The following is an 8,560-nucleotide window of genomic DNA, read 5'->3' on the forward strand; positions in this document are numbered from 1 at the left end:
CAGGGGGCATCTGTAATTTAGCCAAACCTCGAGGGGTGTATATGTAATTTGCCCATAAAATTAAATCGATCTCATAATCCTAACATGTTCAATTTATTAATTTTATTTCTAAAATTAGTTAGACTTAAATTAGTAAATATCAAATTAGCCATCCCTTATATACATAATATCACCTATATAAACCCTTTTTGGGCAAATTACATATACACCCCTCCAGGTTTGGTTAAATTACAGATACCCCTGAGGTTTCGGAAATTACATCCCGCCCCCTGAGGTTTGTATTTTCATAACAATTTACCCCCTGAGGTTTATATTTCATAACAAATTACCCCCTAATTTCTTATGCAAATATAGCATTCAGGGGGGAATTCGTAATTTCTCAAACCTCAGGGGAGTATCTGTAATTTTGTCAAACCTGGAGAGGTGTATATGTAATTTGCCCAAACTTTTTTAATATAAGACGAGGCTGTTACAACTCAACTCCTCTAGCACCGTCTTACAACATTAGTAATAATAATAATAATAATAATAATAATAATAAAAAAGACTTCAAGGCCTGCGTCCATAGTTGGTCAGTTGTATGTCAGTCAATGCATACATAATAAGTACCTAGCATTAATTGATGTCATACCTAACTTAGGTCAATTATACATTTATGATCATAAATAAGATTCTTAATTTAGCGACAATTTTGCATCATCCATTATTATCTCCATCTCAACTTCATGGTTTGAAAATTTCAAATCTAAAGGGAGTTGTAATCCATCTCAAAAACACCATAACTCGGCTTCATGGTTGATAATAGAAAATAAAAATTAAAAATATTCTTTCTTTTAATTTCTAAATGATCAAAGTTTTTCTTTTATAAATTTATTAAAATTATTTTTATTTTATAAATTATACTATAAATTACACTCATCTCTCTTGAGGTTCCTGACCATTACACTCTCCTCCCCTCATTTTTCTAAAATTATACTCACTTTCCCTTATAACTAACGGCATTAGTGGGAGGGTTAGTTTAGTAGTTTTAACTTAAGATATATTTTTGTTGATAACCATTAAATGTACGATCATTATTTTTGTTATATGTTAGGTACTGTTTGGTTATGACTCATTTTATGTTGTTATAACTGAAAAAATGTTATAACTTATATATGGTACACATAAAATAATGTGTATTCTAGAATAATTTACTGTTATATATGACAAAAGTGATGAAAATATTAAAAAATTAATTACATAAATATAAGAGGTATTTGATAATGTGGGAACCGAATAATATTAGATCCATAGGGACGGATGAACGTGTCCGGTCCGAAACGTAACCTGTATTCGGCATATACCCCAGCCAATTAAGGAGCCGAATAAAACAACCAGTATCCCAGCCAATAGACCTGACACAGAGTAGAGGTACATGTGACGGAACAAGTATGGGCCCAACCCAAAGGCCCAAAGAAAATACTATAAATATGGGATCATCCATCAGAGAGAGGGAGGTGAAAATTGTTGTGCTTAATTAAGAATATAAGTAATCTTGATTGTTGAGATTGACTTGTCCGTCGGAGTGCTAATTTCGGCACTCCCGACCGGAGTGCTTATTCCTTTTCAGGTAACTATCAGCGGATCACGAGCGTCTCCCAAGATCAGAAGAGTATTTCCAAACCACTTTTCCACAATTGGTGCCGTCTGTGGGAATACTCAAGCATATCCATAGTGGGCGTGACGGAGGACCCTCCAATAGTCACTGATGAAACCACGCAGAGAGATGACCTCACTCCATCAAACAAGCTTGGACCGGACACCATCCCCGTAGGACGCACTCTGAACTTCGCCTCACCCTTGACTCCAGGGCATGAAGCCATGCAAGCAATCATGGAACAGGTAAAGCAAAACGAACAAAGGTTGGAGAACATGATCGCAGAAAACGAACGTCTTCGTGAAGATTTGGCCTTGGAAGTGGCGAAGTCCAAACAAGCTGTACGCGTAAATCCGGAACGATCTCCAAAGGCAGGTGGTCGACGACCTCGAGCCCGATAGGACGACACTAATAGCGACTCCGATTCGTTATCCCCGGAGCCCAGGAAGAAGGGGCGACCTGAAACTACCAGTTCTTCTGAAGAAAGTCCCCGTATAAGGCACAAGCAAAGAAGCAACAGATCGGATGAAGATCAACACGACCCATTCGTACGATGGATCGCAAAGGCAGTACTACCCAAGAAATTCAAAGCACCTTCATTCACCTTGTACGATAGCAAATCAGACCCCACCGACCACATCCGCCATTACAAGCAAGCCATGACATTACATGCAGACGACGACGCCCTCATGTGCTGAATATTTCCCAGCAGTTTGGGACCATTCGCTGTCAGGTGGTATTATAAACTGGAGCCGGCTTCGATCAAAACCTTCCACCAATTACAGAAATCTTTCAGGGCCAGATTCATCACTAACGAGGTCTAGCAGAAACAAGTCGACTCTCTCTGGGCGATGCAAATCCTGCCAGGAGAAACACTAAGAGCATATTCGGCACGATATTGGGAATGCTTTAATCTTGTTGATGACGCTTGCAATGACTCCATGGCCATCACGGCCTTCAAATGGGATTACATCCAAATAGTGCCCTCCGCAGTTCCTTGAGTAGAAGACCCCCCAAAACGGTCTGGGGGTTGATGAAGAAAGTAGAGGAATACTGCAAAGTGGAAAATGACGCCTTGCGGGTTAAAGCCGGACACATGGCCAACAAAACGGTCCCTCTTGAAACTGCTCAGCCAATAAGTTCCATACCACCTCAGAGCCCCGAACCACGACAATGGGCTAAACGAGACAAGAAACGGGATTCTTGCCGATCAAGCGATCAATGCTCACAGCGAGCAAACGAGCAACTGCAAGTTAATAGTAGGCGCACAAAGCGCGCCGACAAGAAGTATACGGAGCTATCAGAGCCAATCAGCTCGGTTATGTCCAAAATTCAACATCTTTCGTTCTTCAAATGGCCGTCTAAAATGGCGGGACCTCCCGACACGAGAAGGTGGGATAGGCGGTATGACTATCACAAAGATCATGACCATGATACGGACAGTTGCTATGCTTTGAAATACCACCTTGAGGAATTGGTGCAAGATGGTCGGCTCCAGCAACATGTCCGAAAAAGCGCCATCAAAACAGTTGCCCTTCGGCAGGATTCACCTCCGCTCGGCGTCATTCATATGATATACAGCCTTCCAACGCCTTTTACCGTACACGCAATTCAGTCAGCCCCTCGGAAGCGACGCGCACCGATGAAACGGCCCCACAAAGCTTCGAGTATTAGCTTCGACGATTCTGATCACACTCCCCCATATCGATCCATTGGTCATTGAACTTCACGTAAACCGATTTACCGTTGAACACGTCCTCATAGACCAGGGGAGCACTTCAGAGGTTATGTATTACGAGACCTTCCTCAAACTCGGTTTCAACGAATCAAACCTGTTGCCGGCTCCTCATCCATTATTTGGCTTCAACACAAATCCAGAGTACCCGTTGGGGAAAATCACACTTCCCGTTCGAGCGGGCTCCCAAACAATGGATGTGGAATTCGTGGTCGTCAAGCTCCCTTCGTAGTATAATCTCATCATGGGCGAACTTGGTTGCATACTATTCAGGCCGTCCCAAGCACCTATTATCAGCTGCTACGCTTCCCGACCGAACACGGCATTGAGCAAATCCGTGGTTCCCAGCAATCTGCACAAGCATGTTATCTCCTTTCTGGAAAGACACCAATGGAGTTGCAGGTCAACTCCACTGAAGTGCCGAGTCGCAGGTCAATTCCACTGAAGCCATGGAAGCTTGCCAAGTCGCATAATCAACGCGTTCAGTTGCGTCGCTACACCGGGAGAGTTGATCCTGAAGGCACTTCTGGATCTCTCTCTCACTTCTCTAGCTTTGCCCTCTTCCTTGTAGTCAATCTCTGTATGCTAGTCTCTCTGTTTCCCACTGATTGGGGATTGTTCAGGGTACAAAGACTCAATTATTCTCTCTCGTTCCCCTTCTCTAACCCCCTATCATTTCTTTATGTCATAAATCTTGGCGGCGGTGGAAAATGTTGAACCTAGTTGATTGTTATAACCTATTTTTATTACTATATATTATATATATATATATATATACTTTGGGGATGTGAAATGTCAGAGATTTAGATTAATTAAAAATTTATTTGAGATGTGTTTTTGATTATTATAGCCAGTTTATATATTGGGGATGTGAAATGTTATATATATATATATTTATTTATTTATTGGGGATGTGTTTTTTATTGTTATAACACGTTTATATATTGGGGATGTGATTCGGAAATGATGAATGATTTGCATTTTGGTAATCGTCACTCTCTACTCAATGATTTCATGTTCTTTCTCAAATCAACTTTAATTGCCTACACTTGTGGATTTACCTACAGTAATTGCAGGGGGGAAAAAATCAATGTATATATCCATGCTTCGAGACGATGATGTATCTGTTTTATTTATTACTTCTGCAATTTTTATTGATATTGGATTGGATGTGTGGCAATGATTTTAAAATCAGATAGACACAAACTGCACTCATAGCTCACAAACTGGACCACTCTAGTCCTTAGGATTAGAAAGAAACCAGATCCTACTAAAACTCTATGTATAGTCAATAACTTGAACTGTTGTTGGAACATTTGAAACTTTTCATAGCCATTAATAATAAAATTGATATTTACTTTTCTAAATATAAGTATATCTATATTGTTATATAAAGAACATACAACTCTTTGGATAATGCTAGTGATATTAAATTTTCTGCCAAATAAATGACCAAATATTTTACACATGTAAGATATTTGATCATTTATTTGATAGAAAATTTGGAACCTATAGAATTTTCCTAACTCTTTTAATATAAACTGTCACTTTTTTCTATTATCAAATTAGCCTTTTACAACTGGCTCTATATAAGTGAAGTTTTGATTTTGAATTTCAAATTTTGATAATTTTTTTTTTTTTATCTCCTACAATCAATAGTTGATTTTTGTAGCACACTCATCAAGTGTGTGGCTCACACCGTCTAGTGTGTGTATATATAACACACATATTCATCCAAATAAATCATGACTTGCATGCACATACACACAATTTTCAAGTTTGAAATTGCAACTCATATAGAGAAACAAAAAATGTTTTCTTTATTGCATCCCTTCTTTCTCTCTCTTCTTCCCTTGTTTTTCTTCACTCTTCTCATTCTCAAATGGCTGTCCACCACCGCAAAACAAAACAAAAACCTACCACCGTCTCCCTTAAAGCTCCCAATCATCGGAAACCTCCACCAAATGGGCCAATTCCCTCACCGCTCCCTCCTATCGCTATCCCAAAAACACGGACCTTTCATGCTACTTCAATTTGGTAGCATGCCAGTTCTCGTGGTCTCGTCTGCAAAAGCAGCGCAGGAAATCATGAAAACCCATGACCTCACTTTCTCCACCGGTCTAAACTGAGCATTACTAGCAAGCTCTCGTATGAAGCCAGGGATGTGGTTTTCGCGCGATACCGCGAGTATTGGAGGCAGATGAGGAGCTTATGTGTGTTGCAGCTCCTAAACAACAAGCGGGTACTCTAATTATTTGATGTTTTTTCATTGTATGGTTTTAAAATACGAATTTATTTGCTAAATAATATGGACAAAATCAACCACATAGAACATAAATAGAGCAATCCCAGTCACCGTACAATTTTCTATGAACTTATTAGTAGTCTAACGGTTGGGTTTTTGTGTATTTCTTATTTCATGAGTCCATTATATATACAAAATATTATTTTCAAATAATAAATTGATATGATTGCATGAGATGATCTATAGGAATATATTTCAGGTTTTCAATAAGAAAGGAGCTTCTATTTTAGTGTTGTTTCCCCCCCCCCCCCCCCAATCTTCTACCCTTGTCCAAATAGTATTGTACTACTTATTATATTTTAGCTTTCGTGTCATTTTTAATTTTATAATTTTAATTATCTCAATTTGGATAATGATTTCATGATTTTGTCTAAATTTGGTCCAATTAATTACAATTGTTAGTGTAATTTTATGGAAAATGTGCACATGACTGTATGTGTTATACTTTTATAGATAAAATTATAAACTTATTCATCTCAGCAAGTCATCCTCAACTAACTCAGTGACCATTTTTTTATTTGAAAATTCTAATTGATATTATCAATTGGATCAAATTGATAGAAAATATAAAACTAATGGTTGAAACTGAGCTATTTGAAATTATAATGATAAATATATAGGGACTACCGATATAATTTTTCATAATATGTAATATGGATGCAAATCAAATCTTTAATTTTGTATTTGATTTTGAAATGACAAAAATTTAATCGTGACACAATTACATTTACAAGTGCACGTTTACGAGTGCACAGAGTCACATACTCAGAGAATACGTATCTCTATCATCAAATTGCTTGTGACTTTATTTTGGATAATCTCTATATTGCTATAAGTTTTTCATTTAATTTACATCAATTATTTTTCTAACCCCGCATTTCCAGCAGGTAAAGTCTTTCTGCGCTGTGAGGGAAGAAGAAACAACCCTTATGATAGAGAAGATCAAACAATCATGTTCTTCATCTTCAACAACGGTGAATTTGAGCAAAATGTTAGTGTCGCTCACCACTCATATTTATGTCAAATAATGTGCTAACACATGAGATAATAAATTGATGGTGGTATAAAAAGATGGCAAGTGTAGCATTACTCTAATATAATATTATAAATTGGATTAGGTGTACATCATTTGTCTCTCACTAACTTTGCTATGTAATTCTCACTATCATAATGTGTGATTATTCATTGTTGATAATACGTGTTATATCTGCTACTTACTCCACAAATTTGATGACAAGGTTTGAGAAAAAAATTCATTTACCCTACAAACTATCATTGGAAAATCAAACACCAAAAATTCTTGTTGAAAATACAATAAGTACTATTAGGTTGAGATTTTTTCGTCCCTCACTAACCTAATCATATAGTCGCCACTATTGCGATGTGAAATTCCTCATTGTTAGGTAATAATGTGATATAGCATCACCAAAATTTCTTGTTTAAAAAGCCAAAACCAATTGAATTATTTGACAAATGCTAAATTTGAATGTGTTGTAGGATATCTGCCACTGGAATTGATACTACGTACTCTGCTTTAGAGTGGGTGTTTGCAGAGCTATTGAAACACCCCAAAGTCTTGAGGTAACTTCAGAACCAAGTGCCACGAATAGGGAACGGCAAACAATACATAACTGAAAATGACTTATAGAAAATTCACTACCTAAAAGCCGTGATCAAAGAGACTATGCGTCTACATCCTCCTATTCCATTGCTAGTTCCTCGAAGATCAACCCGAGATGTCAAGTTAATGGGGTATGACATCGCAGCTGGCACACAAGTAATTACAAGTGCTTGGGCGATTGGGAGAGACCCATTGTCATGGGATGAGCCAGAGGAATTCAGGCCCGAGAGGTTCTTGAATACTTCAATAGATTTCAAAGGGCATGACTTCGAGCTAATTCCATTTGGTGCTGGGAGAAGGGGTTGTCCTGGAATTCAATTTGCCACGGCAGTGGATGAGCTTGAATTGGCAAATCCTGTGTACAAGTTTGATTTTGCTGTCCCTAATGGAGCAAGAGGAGAGGATTTGGACATGAGTGAAGCTATTGGTTTGACAGTCCACAAGAGGTCTCCTATATTGGCTGTTGTGACTCCTTGTTTTTTCTAGTCTCCACCTAATCCTTAAAAAAAATAAAAAATTATTATTATTATTATTATTATTATTATATGTTGGTGTAGTATGTACTATTCACACACTATCAAAGTTTGTAAGAAAAACATAAGTTTTGATTGGTTTAAAATAATGTGCTAATTTAATAGTTAAAAATAAATAAATAATTAAGCAAAAAATAAATATTGGACAAGAAGTAACCAAATTTTATGTGGTTTGATGAATTCTGCCTACATTAATAAATCTTTCGTTTTGTCCATTATAATTAATTACATATTTAACAAATAGGCTTTTCTAATTCTATTGGCATAGTTCAATGTTGAATATGAGAGTGTGTTGCGGGTTGATATGCTTATTTTTGTTACCTTTAGGGGTCTCTAAATGTTCCGCGGACAAAATACCTGATATTATTCAACTTGACCAACTCATTCCATGACTCATCTCAGTCCGCTTGAGTGTCCAACTCATCCCAACTCATAAAAGATGATTTAGGGTTTTAAACAAAAGTTTGTAAACGGAGTCCGCCCATAAATCCAACCCGCATGAGTAAGTCTAATGTTTAGTTTGATTTTTTTTTTTTTTTTGGTTCTGTTATTTATAGTTTTTATTTTTATTTTTATTTTTTTCTCTTCGACTTGTAGTATTGTTTGTTACTTGATTTTTGGTCGAGAACCAAATCCCATACCCCAAAGTCCCATTCACATATTTTATGATCTGCTTGACAACAATCAGATGAGACTCTATAGGACAGGCTTGGTAACGGGCACAAACATC

General features: G+C 37.3%; 1 pseudogene across 1 annotated transcript; it reads left to right on the top strand.

Moving 5' to 3' along the window:
• The first annotated feature begins 4,915 nt into the window (after positions 1 to 4,915).
• LOC114313074 (cytochrome P450 736A117-like) lies at positions 4,916 to 7,969 on the top strand (annotated as a pseudogene). Its single transcript, XR_014365929.1, has 4 exons — positions 4,916 to 5,613; positions 6,564 to 6,695; positions 6,795 to 6,850; positions 7,174 to 7,969. The product of XR_014365929.1 is annotated as a cytochrome P450 736A117-like (transcript).
• Positions 7,970 to 8,560: the final 591 nt, after the last annotated feature.

Source organism: Camellia sinensis, chromosome 4, assembly GCF_055761805.1.
Source record: "Camellia sinensis isolate YWXY chromosome 4, ASM5576180v1, whole genome shotgun sequence".
Taxonomy (NCBI): domain Eukaryota; kingdom Viridiplantae; phylum Streptophyta; class Magnoliopsida; order Ericales; family Theaceae; genus Camellia; species Camellia sinensis.